The sequence below is a fragment of the Hypanus sabinus genome, chromosome 10 (genome assembly GCF_030144855.1).
Source record: "Hypanus sabinus isolate sHypSab1 chromosome 10, sHypSab1.hap1, whole genome shotgun sequence".
Lineage (NCBI taxonomy): Eukaryota > Metazoa > Chordata > Chondrichthyes > Myliobatiformes > Dasyatidae > Hypanus > Hypanus sabinus.
Genome location: NC_082715.1, coordinates 100,860,842 through 100,878,434, shown reverse-complemented (window position 1 = coordinate 100,878,434; position 17,593 = coordinate 100,860,842).

The following is a 17,593-nucleotide window of genomic DNA, read 5'->3' as shown; positions in this document are numbered from 1 at the left end:
GTTTAGAAAGTAGTCTATGCTTTTATTCCTTTCACTAAAGTGCATGACCATACATTTCCCTACACTGTATTCCATCTGCCGCTTCCTTGCCTACTCTCATAGTCTGTCCAAGTCCTTCTGCAGGCTCCTCTCTCATGCCTCTGTACTTGCCTTTACTCCACTGGTACATCTGATTATAGCTTCTCCCTCTTCAACTGCAGGGTGAATTCTGTCATATTATGATCACCGTCTCTGGAGGGTTCCTTTACCTGAAGCTCCCCAATCAAATCTGGTGCATTGCACAATACCCAATCCAGAATTGCCTTTTCCCTAGTGGGCTCAACCACAAATGGTTGAGTTGGCGCCAGAGAACAACTTCTCCCAGCTCATCAGTGAAACAGTTAAATTCTTCCTCTTCTGATGTCTCTGTTTTCCTTTCAGGATTACTAGGTTCCCTGCAGCACCTGGAGACTGCGGTTCTGCATGACAGCATTGTTCCCGTTGTTGGAGCTCACTGATTGGCCATGTTTCAGCCAGAAGTTGGAGCCTTCAGGGCCTGCGTGGCCCTGTGGACCTGAATCCTTGCTGGTGTCACATACTGAAGCATAGCAGAAGCCAGAACATTGGGCTGTTCGAGGGCACTGCACTTGGTAATCGATTTGCCGATTCTCAAGACGGGGAACTCGAAATAAGAAAGCAATGCTTCAGACTGACTGTAACATCGAAATATTGACTATTGTCTCCCCTGCCACTGTGGAAGGAGCTATATCTGTCTCTCCTTTGTTAGTGTGATGTCAAAATGTTGGTGTGAAGAGTTAGTTTTTGATGTAATATAGACCATGGGGCTTTGCAGTTGCTTGCAGGTTGGGTGGTGGGAATGCTGATGCTTTATGCTAGAATAAACAGCGGTGATACTTTATTAGGAGTTTGAAGAGATTTGACATGGCAGCAGATACACTCAAAAACTTCTATAGTTGTACCATGGAGAGCATTCTGACAGGCTGCATCACTGTCTGGTATGGAGGGGCTATTGCACAGGACCGAAAGAAGCTGCAGAAGGTTGTAAATCTAGTCAGCTCCATCTTGGGCATTAGCCTGCAAAGTACCCAGGACATCTGTAGGGAGCGGTGTCTCAGAAAGGCAGCATCCATTATTAAGGACCTCCAGCACTGAAGGCATTCTCTTTTCTCACTGTTACCATCAGGTAGGAGGTACAGAAGCCTGAAGGCACACACTCAGCGACTCAGGAACAGCTTCTTCCCTTCTGCCATCCGATTCCTAAATGGACATTGAATCTTTGGACACTGCCTCACTTTTTTTAGTATACAATATTTCTGTTTTTGCACATTTTTAGTATCTATTCAATATAAGTAATTGATTTATTTTAATTTGTTATTTTTTTCTCTGCCAGATTGCATTGAACTGCTGCTGCTAAGTTAACAAATTTCACGTCACATGCCGGTGATAATAAACCTGATTCTGATTCTGAAAAATAGTGGGGGGTTGATGCAGCTTGTGGCTGGGAGAGACCAGGGGGCTTTGGGGTTCTTATATTTTATTCCTGTCATTCATTCCCTGTTTTTCTTTCTTCTGTTTTGAGGATGTCTGTGGAGTAAGAATTTCAGGTTGTATGTAGGCATTAAGTTGCACTATTGAAATGATTCTAAAAATCCATCTTGTAGACACTCTACAAATCCTTTCTCTTGGAATCCAGCACCAACCTGACTTTCCCAATCTACCTGCATACTGAAATCCCCATATCCATTGCACCATTGCTGTTTTTACATGCCTTAACTATCTCCCACTGTAATTTGTAACCAACATCCTGGCTACTGTTCAGAGGCCTGTATTTAACTCCCGTCAAGGAGCTTTTATGGTTGCAGTTCCTTAACTCTACCTACAAGGATTCATTTGATTTAATTTTCTTTCCAAGAGCCGCTCTATGCACTCAGCGTACCTGCCTGTCCTTTCAATATAGTGTGTACCCTTACAGTTAAGCTCTCAACTATGATCTTTCTTCAGCCATGACTCAATGATTCCCATAATGTTATATCTGCCAACCTCTAACTGGTCTACAAGATCATCTACCTTATTCTGTATACTGCATGCATTCAGATATAACACCCTGATTCCTGTATTCATCACACTTTTCAATTTTTCCCCATATTACCAGAAGTTAAATTTTTATCCCTTTCTAACTTCTTGTCTTTTTATTTATTCTGGAGTTTTCATTATATCTTCTGCACCCACCTTCCCTTTTTTTTATCCTCACTTTTCTAAACAGTGGAACTGTTCAACTGACTATTTGGTTTAAAGACACATTTCAATCTATTCCACTGACTGTAATTTTGCCCTGTCATCTGTCTGTCCTTCCTCACAGACTCACAACACACAGCATCTATTTGTATACCAACTGCCCTATCATTCATATTCCCATACCACAGCCAAATGCCCCCCAACCGCTCTTGCAAACCTGCTCACAAGGATGTTGGTGCCCCTCAAGTTCAGGTGTAACCTACCCTTTTTGTGCAGGTCATGCTTTCCCCAGAAGAAATCCCAATGATCCAGAAATATGAAACCCTGCCCCTTGCAGCACAGAAACAGGTACTTCAGGCTGACCACCAAATACCTACTCTACCAAACAGCAGCTGATCCATAACCTTCTTTGCATTGACAGGTCAAGTGTTCATCTAGGTACTTCTTAAACGTTATGAGAGTTCTTGACTCCACCACCCATTCAGACAATGTTTACCAGATTGCAACTACCATCTGAAATAATCTCCTTTTCTCACGTTCCCTCTCAATCAGTGTTTGTGGTAAACTATGTATACCAGTCTGGACCTGTCTGGACACGCCCCCTGCTGACTGCTCCTGTGACTCCTCCCACAGACCCCTGTATAAAGGCGATTGGGGCACTGCTCCTCCCTCAGTCTCCGAGATGTATTGCTCCCTTTTTGCTGTTAATAAAAGCTTATCATTCACTTCCAGTCTCCGAGTTATTGATGGTGCATCAATTTTATTAACAGCAATTTTAAAACATGGAGAGTATTTTACGACCCGACAGATTGGATCTCGACCCTCAATCCCAGGAAGACGGCAATGCTTTCGAACTCTGGCTAGCATGCTTCGAATCGTACCTGGAGGAGATTCACATGACCGAGCCTGTCATGAGGCACAGAGTTCTCCTTTCCAGGATCAGTCCGAGGGTCTACTCCATGATCAGGGACCAAACGGACTACCAGGGTGTGATGGATGCCCTAAAAAGACAATACCTGCGGCTGGTTAACACCGTCTATGCAAGACATCGCTTAGCGACATGGCAGCAGCGGGCTGGAGAGTCTAACGCTGAGTTTGTCCGGGCCCTACAGACACTTGTGTGGGCCAGCGATTGCAGGGGGCTGATGGCAGAACAGCATGCGGAGCTCCTAGTAAGAGACGCCTTCGTCATGGGGATCAGGTCAGTGTACGGTCACCAGCAGTTGCTGGAACGCACCGGTCTTACCTTACGTTCAGCGATCGAGCTGGCCGATACGCTGGAGGCCTCTCTGCACAATGCTGATGCTGTCCAGGCACGCGATCTTCTGCCGGCCTCGTGGACGCCCCAGACCCCGCAACCCGCCGGTGAATCAACCTCGGCTGCTGCCAGTCGCAAGTCCGCCAAGTGTTACTTCTGCGGACTCGAGAAGCACCCCCGAAATCACTGCCCGGCCCGAGAAGCGACCTGCTCCCGCGGCGGAAAGAAGAGCCACTTTGCCAAGGCCTGTAAGTCCAAACTGCGAGCAGGGTCGAGCAGCCCCACGTGTGAGGCATTGGGGTCGCCATCTTGCCTGCCCGCCGCGTGCGAGGCATGGGGGCGGCCATCTTCGTCAGCGCCACCTCGCCCCACCTCCGACCCGCTGGTGCTTACCGGACACCAAGACAACGATTCAACTCTGGCCTCCATGACCCTCGACCAAAGCGCTCCACACAAGCTCACAAGGACAATGATGGACATCCTGGTGGAGGGGCACAGGACTAGCTGCCTGTTTGACATGGGCAGCACTGAGAGTTTTATTCACCCGGACACGGTGCAACACTGCGGACTCGTGACACGGCCGGTAAGCCAGAGGGTCACCATGGCTTCTGGATCGCATTCCACAGACATCCGGGGGGGGGGGGGGGGTTGTGTAGCGACACTGGTGGTACAGGGCACAGAATATCAAGACTTTGTCTTACTGGTCATGCCTCAACTGTGTGCCCCTGTGCTATTGGGGCTCGACTTCCAGAGCCATCTGAAAAGTGTGACGATGGAGTATGATGGGCCCCTCCAACCAATCACTGTCAGAAATCCTCAGTTCTGTGGGAATTCATCACATACCCCGCTACTGACCACACACACACACCGACCCACACATCCCACCCAGCACCATGCCAACAGCCACGCTATGGACACCACTTGCAGCCTCTCCACCCTCAAGATCCCTCCCCCACCGCTGTTCGCCAACCTGACCCCCAACTGTAAACCTGTGGCAACTAAAAGCAGGAGGTACAACACGGGGGACAGGGCCTTCATTAAGTCGGAGGTGCAGCGGCTGCTCAGGGAGGGGATCATTGAGCCAAGCACAAGTCCTTGGAGGGCACAGGTGGTCATTGTTCGGAACGGGCAGAAAAATAGAATGGTCGTGGACTATAGCCAGCCCATCAATAGGTTCACACAGCTTGACGCGTACTCCATACCCCGCATCGCTGATATGGTCAATCAGATAGCTCAGTACAAGGAGTACTCGACTATAGACCTAAAATCTGCTTACCATCAGCTCCCCATCCACCCAGAGGACTGCCCGTACACCACCTTCGAGGTGGGCAGCAGGCTCAATCACTTCCTGAGCATCCCCTTCGGTGTCACAAATGGTGTCTCTGTCTTCCAGAGGGAAATGGACCGGATGGTGGACCAGTGCCAACTGAAGGCCACATTCCCATATCTGGATGACATCACCATCTGCAGTCACGACTGGCAGGATCACGACACCAACCTCCAATCATTTTTCCAAGCGGCCAAAGCTCTTAACCTTACCTGTAACAGGGACAAGCGTGTGTTCGGAACCACCCGACTTGCTATCCTTGGGTATGTCGTGAAGAACGGGGTCATTGGCCCTGACCCTGACTGTATGCACCCCCTGTTGGAACTCCCTCTTCCCACCACCCTCAGAGCCCTCAAACAGTGCCTGGGCTTCTTTTCCTATTACTCCCAATGGGTCCCTCACTACGCAGACAAGGCCCAGCCCCGGTCAAGTCCACCACATTTCCCCTCTCAGCCGAGGCCCGCGCAGCCTTCAGCCGCATTAAAGGGGACATTGCCAAAGCAACGATGCATGCGGTGGACGAGACCATTCCCTTCCAAGTAGAGAGTGATGCCTCGGATTTCACGCTGGCTGCTACCCTCAATCAGGCAGGCAGGCCAGTAGCATTCTTTTCTCGTACCCTTCAAGGCCCTGAAATTCGGCACTCCGCGGTGGAGAAAGAAGCCCAGGCCATAGTGGAAGCTATTAGGCACTGGAGGCACTATCTCGCCGGCAAAAGGTTCACCTTGCTGACCGACCAGTGCTCAGTTACGTTCATGTTCAGCAACCAACAGCGGGGCAAAATCAAAAATGATAAAATTTTGAGATGGAGAATAGAACTCTCCACCTGCAACAATGACATCCTGTACCGGCCTGGAAGGCTCAATGAGCCCCCTGATGCCCTATCCTGGGGAGCTTGTCCCAGCGTGCAGCTCGACCAGCTATACGCCCTCCATGCAGATCTTTGCCATCCGGGGGTCACCCGATTTTATCATTTTGTGAAAGCCCGGAACCTGCCGTACTCCCTGGAGGACATCAGGACGATGACCAGGGACTGCCAAGCCTACGCTGAGTGCAAACCGCACTTCTACCATCCTGAAAAGGCACAACTTATCAAGGCCACCCGCCCCTTTGAGCGACTGAGTGTCAATTTTAAGGGCCCCCTTCCCTCCACCGACCGCAATGTCTACTTTCTCAACATTATTGACGAGTACTCACGGTTCCCCTTTGCCATCCCCTGCCCCGATACCACTGCCACGTCCGTCATAAAAGCCCTGCGCCAGCTCTTCACTCCATTCGGATATCCCTGCTATGTCCACAGTGACAGAGAGTCCTCGTTTATGAGTGATGAGCTGCGCTGGTACCTGCTGGCTAGGGGTATTGCTATTAGTAGGACCACGAGCTATAATCCCCGGGGAAATGGACAGGTGGAGAGGGAGAATGCCAGTGTGGAAGGCCACACTTTTAGGCCCTAAGTCAAAAGGGTTGCCGGTCTCTCGCTGGCAGGAGGTCCTCCCCGAGGCACTCCACTCCATCCGCTCCCTGTTATGTACATCCATCAATGCCACCCCTCATGAGCGACTCTTTTCTTTTCCCAGGAAGTCTGCCACTGGGACCACCCTCCCGCCTTGGCTGACGTCCCCAGGGCCAGTGCTGCTCTGGAAACATGCGAGGAGCAATAAATACTCCCCGATAGTCGAAAGGGTTCACCTACTTCATGCGAACCCCCAGTATACCTACGTGGTCCTACCTGATGGGCAGGAGGACACGGTCTCCATCTGCGACCTGGTGCCCACCGGAGCACCGGACCCCTACCCCGAACACTCCACGGTGACTATGAACCCCGTACCCACCGATGTATATACCCACGAGACACCGTGCATGCCAAGCCCTACACAGACTCCTCACGACACTCCCATTCCGGGCGACACACACAAGCATGAGGGTTTACTGATGCCTAATGAGCTGGTACCTCAAGTCAGGCCAGAGCCAGCACAACCACCGTCACTGGTGCAATCACCACCGGTGCTACGTAGATCGCAGCGACAGACTTGACCGCCTGATAGACTTGACCTGTAAATATACTTGTAAGAAACTTCACCCCGTGGGGACTCTCTTTTAAACAAAGGAGGGGTGAATGTGGTAAACTATGTATACCTGTCTGGACACGCCCCCCTGCTGCTGACTGCTCCTCCCACAGACCCCTGTATAAAGGTGATTGGGGCACTGCTCCTCCCTCAGTCTCCGAGATGTCATGCTCCCTTTTTACTGTTAATAAAAGCCTATCGTTCACTTCCAGACTCCGAGAGTTATTGATGGTGTTTCCCAATCTTTTTTATCCCAGTGCCTCCCAAAGCACTTTCATACTTGCCAACACCCGTCTTAGGCACAATATACTTTCTGGCACCCCCATAATGTAAAGACATGTCTACCATATGCTAACATGAGAAAAATGATTCTTCTTTATATTTTTATTTGTTTTTAAACCTAGCTTACATCGTAACTGTGCACTGTAAAGCAGCTTCAATATCATTGTGATCATTGAGCTTGATGGTTTTTAGCAAGAGTTGAAATATCTGGTTCAAGTTGTGACAGGCAAGTCTCAAGTCCCCACATGTAATGATGTCCAACTGGTTTCTTTTTTTTTGTGAGTGTTCAATGCACCGAAGACTCCTTCAACAAGATAGGAGGATGGAAATAGAATGATGAGCAGTTTGGCTCTTCTCCAAAGAGCAGGAAACTTCATATGACAGTGTAGCCACATACCATAAAAGCTGACATTTTTGAAAAGCATTTTTGTTTCTTCATCATTCTGAATTTTGATAATTTCTTCTTGAATTCTCTCTTCCTGTTCTTCCAACTTGCAAAGAAATGGGTTAATCACCCAGTCTGGAATTTCCAGATCATTCAAATCCTTGAATTGATTCTGAAAATCCTTCTTCAGTGACTGCAAGTGTAAGCCGTACTCTTGCAAATCACCATCTGTGAAAGAAAGTGCTATACATTCCACACAGGGAAACTGTGAGAACGTTCTTCTCCCAATGTTTTGCTCATATATTTCCAATTTTCAGATAAAAGTGGACACTGCACTCTTTGCCTGGATTAAATTGAAATTCTCACCCTGCATTTTCATATTTAAAATGTTTGTTTTGTCATACAGATCAGAAATGCCACATCTCCACGTAGAAGTTCAATCTTGTTTCCCAAGTTCTTGTTGACTTTAAGCAAAAATTCAATCACAGTATCAAAAAGACCAAAGAAACGTCTTAAGCAGCAGCTTTTTGGCAGCCTACACACTTCCGTGTGAAGAAGCAAGCGTTCAAACTCTTCATTGTTATCTTGGCATCACTGGCAAAATATTCTGCTATTTAATGGATGAGCTTTAATTTTGTTGATAGCAGATACTCCAAGAGTCATGCTTGAAAAACGTCGCTGGCTGAGGAATTTGGCTGCAAGATGTTGACGATGAATTACGCAATGGATTGCAATCAGATTTGGAACTTCTGTTTTCATAAATGCCACTAAACCTGTCATATATGGTGCTCCATCTGTTGCACAAGAAACCACGTTCCTGATTGGAATACTTTTATCCTCAATATACATTTTAAGCTCGTTGTGGATTGATTCTCTGTTGATATTTGTTTTTACTTTTTACAAAAGAGCACCCCTTCGAAAACTTTTCCATTTTTGATAAACCACACATATGCCTTTAGAAATGCCTCATTGTCTCACACTGGACTCATCCAGCTGTATCCCAAATTTTGCTTTTTATTGCTCTGTGCATAGTTGATACTCAAAGTCTTCACTCATTTTATCAATACAACGAGCTACAGAGTTATTAATCAGAGGAATTGATTTTAAAATACTGATATCTGTTTTGAGAACTGGTGAGTACTTCTGATACAGCAGACATTATTAATCTTTCTCCAATTGAATGAGATTTTCCATACTTTTCTATCATTTTGGAAATGTTACAAGAAGCAATGAAACCTCTAACGAGGTCATTTTTAACTTTCTTGTGTTCAATGCTTTTCAAATGCTTCTTTCATCTTCTGGAACTGAGTAATACCGTAAGTAGTCCTTTCAGGGTGTCTTTTACAGAAGTGTTCCCGCAATCTTAATGGTTTTATGGCTTCATTAGACAATGCAGTATTACAAGTAAGACACATAGGGCGTCACTGATCAGATGGGAACAGGATAAAACAACACTCCAGGTATGTAACATTGTATTGGTGCACTTTCTGTAGTTTCTGTTTCTTAGCAGGATTAGAATTCAAGGCTTCACCGCCGTAAGACTCATAGAGATCGCGCTGTATGTACTTATCTATCATTAACGGGGCAAAATTAAAATAAAAAAATTAACACAAACTGGGAATGCCTGTTGGATATTGGCAACAGCAGTGAATTGACGTGGATGGAACAATGGTAGGGGCATGCAAAAGAACAGCGAGGCAAAGATGAAGATGATCACAACAGTGAAAATTATGTTGGCAAAGATTCAGATTAGCATCTGAAAGTTAGTTGGGATACAGCTGGTGTTTGGCAAGCTACCTTTATACCATTCCAGTTAGCGTGATTGACCAATCATGCAAGGTCTCATAATCCCCAAAGATTGTTCTTGACAGCACACATGAAGCTGAGGTTGCTTTGAACACCTCAAGAGGAATCCTCGGGGTCGGCAGGTTCACTGATTGACTCTATTTCACCATTTGGTTCCGGACACTGCTGTATCATTGCGCAGCCTGTTTTCCATAGATCTGTAGAGAAAGTTGAGAGGGTGTACTTGACTTACCAACTGTTAAATTGCATGAACTCATTTTGTGCCGCACATCACGGGCAACTGTTGGGCACCCTGGTTGCTAACTGATACATCCCCAATACTATCTGCTTGGTTGGTAAGGTCGGATGAGACTGCCGAGCTTCCGATACATTGTGACGACGGAGAGGTATGGCTCTTCCTGTGTTCCAGTGCCTCATCCTTCTTTTTGGAAGTGCCTGCTCTACTAATGATAGGTCAGGTCTCATGCCTCAAGTTAGGGTGCGCTTACCGCAGCCCTCCCCCACAAGAATCTTGAACAGCTCCTGATATACTTCCATTTCCTCCAATACCTTGCTAGGACACGGAACTGCCCCCATTGGTAATCACTGCTCTAAGTCTCTGCCCTCTAGGTTCAGTTACTACTGCTGTGGGGAAGGAAAGTAATCCAGCTAGAAATATTTCCCAAGATCCTTTCACGCTAGCCTTGCAATATTGTCTCTCTCTTTTTTTTCTGAACATGACTATTTGCTGTGTGCAAACATTTTTCCTCCTGTTATCCCTGTTCCTTTTGCCAGTTATCTTAAAGTTCAGTTTTGTGTCTCACCTCATTGATTAAAGCACCCAATTTCTATTATTTAATTTCTCAGTTTTTTATAAGTTTCAAAACTTTCCACGAATCACTTTCTGAGCTCTAAAGAGAACATCTTCAATGTACCTTACAATGCTAAAGACTAGTCTATTAAATGGTTTTTCACCTTTTCTAGAGCTTCAAACTAGTCCTTGTAGTTCAATGATGTATTCTGATGAATGATCTAGTTATAGACCAAACATGGGTTCTTCAGGTATGCTTTTTACCTTCACTCTTTTTAGTAGAGACTGTACTTGCAAAATCAGCTGTAAAACATTTCTGGACTTTCTGTAATGCGTCATTATAAATGTCAGACTTCATTTTACATATTTCTAGTTCTTAAAAGAAGCAATAGTAATAAAATTCGATTATATACATTGGGATCAATTTCCTGCCACTCTCTGTAAGGAGTTTGTGTGTTCTCCCTGTACCACATGGGTTTCCTCTGGGTGCTCCGGTTTCCTCCCACAGTCCAAAGACATAAGAGTTACTAGGTTGATAGGTCACAAGGTGTAATTGGGCAGCACAGACTTGTTGGGCTACATCTCTAAATAAAAAAATAAAAATAAATAATTTGTCCAGCAGTCTGGACAAATAAACTCTTGTGTTTGCTGTAAAATTTTCTTGTGGACAAACTTGGTGCCATTTAGCTCAAAATAGCAGGTACACATTTAAAACACTATCGACAATGAAGTGCTTGGGAAAATCCCTAGGACGCACAGACCCTACTGCTTAAATATGCTACAGAGTCTCATCCAGGCTCTCTGGCACAACTGTTCAGTGCTGACCAAGATCCAAATCAGAGTTTGGCTCCAAACCTTTTCAATCCACACTCTCATTCAAATGCCTTTTAAATGTTGCTATTGATCCTGCCACAACCACTTCCTGTGGCAGCTTGTTACACATACATATCACTTTCTGTGTAAAGAAAAGTTACTCCTTAAGTTCCTGCTCAATCTTTTTCCTCTCACCTTAACCCATTCCTTCTAGTTCTTGATTTCCCTAACCCTGGGAGAGCATGCACTTTATCTATGCCCCTCATGATTTTGTAAGCCTTTGTAAGATCAACTTTCAGTTTCCTAAAAAGTTTCAGAAGTCACAGCTTCTCCCTATAATTCAGTATCACAGGTCCTGGCAATATCCTTATAAATCTTTTCTGCTGTCTTTCCATTGTAAGCGTTCCTATAGCAGGATGATTAAAACTTTACTCCAAGTGTGGCCTCAGCAGCATCCTCTACAACCACACCATGACCTCCCAATTTTGATACTTGGTATCGTGTCTAATGAAAGCCAGAGTCCCAAAAGTTTTCTTCCCCACACTACCTGTAAATCAAATTTCAGGGAACAATATACTTGTATTTCAAGGTCTTCTGGTCTACAGCTGTCCCCTGGACCCTACTGCTCACTGTGGAAGTCCTACCTTGATTTAACTTTCCAGCTGCAACACCATGCACTTACCTGAATTAAACTCCACTCATCGTTCCTCAGCCCACTACACAGCTGTTTCAATTCACCCTGTAATTTTTGAAAACTTTTTACTGCCCACTATACTATCTGCAAACTTACTAACCCCGTTTTGTATATTTTTATTGAAATCATTGCTATAGATGACAAATAACAATGGACCCTGCACTGTCCCCTGAGGCACACCACTTGTCATGATTTAACACTCTTAGAAAGAAACTTACACTGTCATCCTCTGTTTCCCAACATCAAACCAACTGTGTACCCAATTAGCCAGCTGTCTCTGGGTTCCATACAATCCAACTTCCAGAGCAGTCTAATATGTGGAGCCTTACCAAAATCCATACAAACACAAGTCTGTCCTCATCATTGCTCTTGGTCACATCAAAGGCAATCAAAAACTCAGCAATAGTTGGGTGTACAAAGGGAGGATGGGAAGATGAATTCAGGGCCCTGGTGGAGGACTTTGTCAAATGGTGCAAGATGAAGCGGCTGCAGCTTAACATTAATAAGACAAAGGATATGGTGATGGACTTTAGGAAGTCTGTATTGAACCCTGTTACTATTGATAGTGAGGACATGCTGAGGACCTTCAAGTACCTGAAGATACACCAGGATGACAGGCTTGAGTGGAGCACCAACACAGAGGCTGTGTAGAAGAGGGCCAGAGGTGCCTCTACTTCCTGAGGAGACTGAGGTCCTTTGAAGTATGCAGGCCTCTCCTTCACATGTTCTGCCTGTCTGTTGTCACCAATACAATCTTCTACGCGGCGGTGTGCTGGGGCAATGGCATCAACACGGACGATGCCAACAGACTCAATAAACTGATTAGAAAGGCTGGCTCTGTTAGAGGAGTCAAACTGGACACACTGGAGACTGTGGTATAACAGAGGACCCTACGGAAAACCCTGACAATTCCGAACAATGTTTCCCACCCTCTTCATGCCACCTTGGCTGAACAGAGGAACACTCTTAGTAATTGACTAAGACAACTGTGCTGCTCCAAAGAGCGCAATATGAGGTCATTCTTTCCCTCGGCCATTAGGCTCTATGAGTCAACCTGCAACTAGGGAAGTGATGACACTTTTCTGTTAGACAGTTTACAGTAACTTATTTCTTAATTCTTTCTACTTCTCTTCTAATATCTATATCTGTACAATTGTAATGCTACTCTGACACTGTAATTTCTTCTGGGTCAATAAAGTATCTATCTATCAAGTTGATAAGACATGATCTCCATGTACAAAGCTGTGCTGACTACCTCTAATCAACCTGTCTTTCCAATGCACATATTTCTTATCCCTTACACTCCTCTCCAGTAACTTATCTATCACAAGTGTTAGACTTACTGGCCTATAAATCCCAGGCTTCTTTTTACCACCCTTCTTAAATAAAGCCCCAGTGGTCATCACTCTGCAGTCCACCGACACCTCGCCTGAGGCTGTCAATAACATAAACACCTCGGCCAGGATGCTCACAGTTTTTCTCCAGTGTCCCACAGTGTTCTTGGATATACTTCGTCAGACCTACCTTCATGGATTTTACGATGTCCAGCCCAGCACTTCCACTACTGTATACAGACTACCATAAAACCCACCCGTTTACTTTTCCTAGTTTCAAAGTCTTCATGTCTTTGCTTGTTGCCTTACAATATACAAACATATTAAATTTGGATTTCAAAAAACTGGCAATTTTGCCCTTTTGCCATATTCCTTTCTAATTCTTTTGTTACCATCTCATTTAACCTGCCTGGCCTAACTCCTTTCCTTCCTGCCATATTCATGCAAAGTTCCAATTACTCTCCCAGAGCAAACAATATCCCGCTTTGTTCTGGAGTACAAACCGACAGGTAATAGGTGAAACCAGATGAGGGGGAAGGTGGGTGGATGCGGCATGAGGGAATGAATTGCAAACTTCAAAGTTCAAAGCAGTTTTAATATCAAAGTACATATATGTCACCATATACAACCCTGAGGTTCATTTCCTTGTGGGCATACTCAGTAAATCCAATAACCATGACAGAACCAATGAAAGACCACACCCAACAGGGCAGACCACCGGTGTGCAAAAGACAACTGCGCAAATACAAAAAATGAGAAATAATTATAAATAAGTAAGCAATAAATATTGAGAACATGAGATGAAGAGTCATTGAAAGTGAGTCCATAGGTTGTGGGAACAGTTCAACGATGGGATGGGTGAAGTTAAGTGAAGTTATCCCCTCTGGTTCAAGAGCCTGATGGTTGAGTGGTAACAATTGTTCCTGACCTGTTAGTGTGAGTCCTAAGGCTCCTGTACCTTCTTCATCCCTGATGGCAGCCCCAAGAAGAGAGCGTGACCTGGGTAGTGGGGGTGCCGGATAATGAATGCTGCTTTTCTGTGATAACACTCTGTTTAGATGTGCTCAATGGGGTGGGGAGGGCTTTACTCGTGATGGTGTTGATGGTGATAGGTGGAAGCCGTCGAGGGCTGAAGGAGGAGGAATTAGGAGAAGACAGTGGACCATTGAAGAAAGGGAAGGAGGGAGTAACAGCAGCAGGAGGTGATGGCCAGGTGGGGAGAAGGAGTGAGGGGGGAAATTTCATTTGATATATCTTATTCATCCTTCAGGATGAATCATTATAGTTCCTTGATAAACCTATCGAAGAACAGAGAATAGTTTTCCATGCTTCTGATCTGTGATCCTGCAACACTAAGCAGGACCTGGAATCAACTCTGCCCTTTGTTGTTAGCTTCATCATAAAAATTAACCTCCACAGCCCTCAGCATCCATGTTGTCATCATCAATCCAGGTCATCCTAAGCTCAACATACCATTTGGGACGTAAACAAAATTGAGGAAACATCAACCCATGGCTTGCTGGCAGTATTTTCACCTATGAATTAGCTGATAGTGGGCTCAAACCTTATACTGAGATTCAGGATTCAAAATTGTTTGATGTAATTTCTGATACACAAGTATAAAGAACAAAATTATTATTACTCTGGATCCGATGCAGCACAAAATACACAATAAACATAAATACATAAAATTTGTACCTATACAGTAGATTGATTGTAGGCCCATAAAGTGACACTAGGCACAGGAGTGTAAGGTGACTCTGACAGGAACGATGAAGCAGTTCTTGTGCGGGGGCTGTGGTGGTGTGTGTTAGTGGGTGGAGATGTTTTCTGCTTGGGGATCATGACTGTTTTTGAGTCTGGTGGTCCTGGCATGGATGCTATGTAACCTCCTCCCTGATGGGAGTGGGACAAGCAGTGTATGAGCAGGGTGGGTGTGATCCTTCATTATGCTGCTGGGATATACTGTATGTGCATGTATACATACATACAAGCTGCAGCTTTCGTACCAAGCACTAATACAGCATGTTAGGATGCTCTCCACTGCGCATCTAGAAGGACATGAGTATAAATATGTCAGAATGCTCTTTCTGGATTCAATTCAATATTCAAAACTATTGTCCTACAGATCCTGGTGAACAAACTCCTACTCCTCAGTCAATTCATCATTGTCCAGCTGGGTGTTGGACTGCCCAAGTAACAGATCTCAGATAGTGAGGATACACTCCCTCACTGTTCCATCCTCCCCATCATCCTCAACACAGGTGCTCCCAAGGGCTGAGTGCTGAACCCCGAATAATCACATTGTCAAGTTGGTCGATGACATGACGGTGGTGGGACTCGTCACCAACAAGGATGAGATGGCCTGCAGCAAGGTGGTGGAAGAGCTTAAGGCCTGGTGCCAGGCAGATAGCCTCTCTCTCAATGTCAACAAGACAAAGGAGATGGTTATCGACTTCAGGAGAACTTGCACCACTCACACCACTCTTTATTTCGGTAGCACCGCTGTGGAAACTGCAACCAGCTGCAAACTCCTGGGAGTTCAAATCTCACACAGCCTCTCATGGTCTCAGAACACATCCCACACAACCAAGAAAGCTGCCCTGTGCCTGTGCCTCTACTGGATTATGCATGTCGATACTCACATCTGAATTAGAGGCATAGTGATATAACATGGACTTTGCATGGTTAGTGGTCTCATTGTAGTAATGAATAGTCTCTCTGAATATTAATATCCTGTTTCTAAAGACTGTGCTCATTCTCCCCATGTCAATGCCTATATACGTTTCTCAGTCAATGCCACTAAAAGAGATTACTTGGTCAATAATTGATTGTAGCTCTTTGCCGTAAGCAAACCGATTCCCACTTTTGTCTGCGTGTGTAAAAAAGTGACTGGAAAGGTGCTTCATTGGCTGCAAAATGTTTTTAGATGTTGTGAGAATGTGGAATGTAGATAACAATACAAATTTCATGTCAAGATAAAATTCATTGTAGTAATTAGCATGGATAATACTGAACTTACTTGGAATTGTCTTCTTTCCCAAGTTAGCATTTTGATATAATTCCAGAGCCTGTGCATTATCAAGCAGCCAGAGGGAGAGCAAACATAACAGAAGGCCACTTAAAATTATTTCAGAATTTAGCGACATTGCCTGAAAGGAGAAACCATGGTGTGACAATGAGGAAGTCAAACACAATCAATTCCCATCTCTGCAGAATGTGGTGTGGGAGATGCTACCATATGAAATGACTGGAAAAAAGATTCCTAAATTACCACGGAGACCATGACACATCATAATATAACTTGATGTCAGGGCCTAGGTTACTATGGAGACCACATTCAAAAGAGTACAGTGAACGGACTGGTAGGATCTATATAGGCTAGGGGATAGAGAATTGCATAGCAAGCAAGGAGATCTAAATATATTCAATACCTTGAGGCCCCCTTGTCTTGTAATAAAACTTGGTAGAGGATTCTTCATAGTTATGAATAAATAAATAAATGTGTCATATTCATTTGGAGTTTGCTTCAAACAAGTGGTGTTTTAAATGGTGACTTTTTTTTAAGCTTATTTCTGTACTTGGTACGAGTGCTCATTTTGTTCTGAAATAACTAAATATATACTCTACTTAACACGAGTAAGTTTAGTGGTTCAATGGTTCTGTTTAATATTAGAGAATGAAAACTATATATGACCTGAAATTCTTGCTCTCCGCAGACATCCTCGAGACAGTAGAAAAACCCTGAAGAATGAATGACAGAAAAAAGTAAGAACCCCAAAGCCCCCTGCCCTCTCCCATCCATAAACAGCATCTACTCTCCCCTCTCCCTGCCCCACTTATTCTAGAGAAAGCATCAGCACTCCCACCGGGCACCATGCCAGTACCAGCAAAGCCCCAAAGAGAGATCGTGGTCTACAGCCCATCAAAAACTACAGTTCAACACCCCTCAGGCTCTCTCACTGACAAGGGAGAAAGAGCCATCACTCTTTTCACAGTAAGAAGGGAGATAAACAGTCTGTTTGTAGAAACACTTTTATTTCGACTTGAGAATCAGAAGCAAACTCTCACTCATCATCAGTTCTCTCGAGTCTACAGTTTAGTACCTGCTTTATTTTCATGCCATTAATCTAACCACATCTCTACTACCAACAGCACAGAAATCATTATCTACCTGTGTTCTGAGAAAATTATCTCCAGTTCACAGCATTAACAACATACCAAAGTCCTGCCATTTACCCAATGCTTTATACAAAAGTGTTCAGGTCACAATGCTGAAGACTGGATAATTCTTGCTACCGTCCTGGCTAAAATTTATCCTTCTGATAGTACTTGCAAAAAATGACTCAGGTCACCATCATATAGATCATATGGCAGTTTATTGAAGTCCGCTGTGAGTAAATTGGCTTGTGCTTCCTACGTTACACTTTGCCTATAAAGCATTTTGCAATGAAAGGAAAGGACCGGGCTCTGTTTCATTAACTCTTGATACCTCATGGCCCACATTTTGAATCCACATATTCACATTTAAGCCCTCTCTATCTCTGTAAATAAAACTCTTCCCGTTCAATCCTATCACTATGGTTCATGCACACTTTTTTTT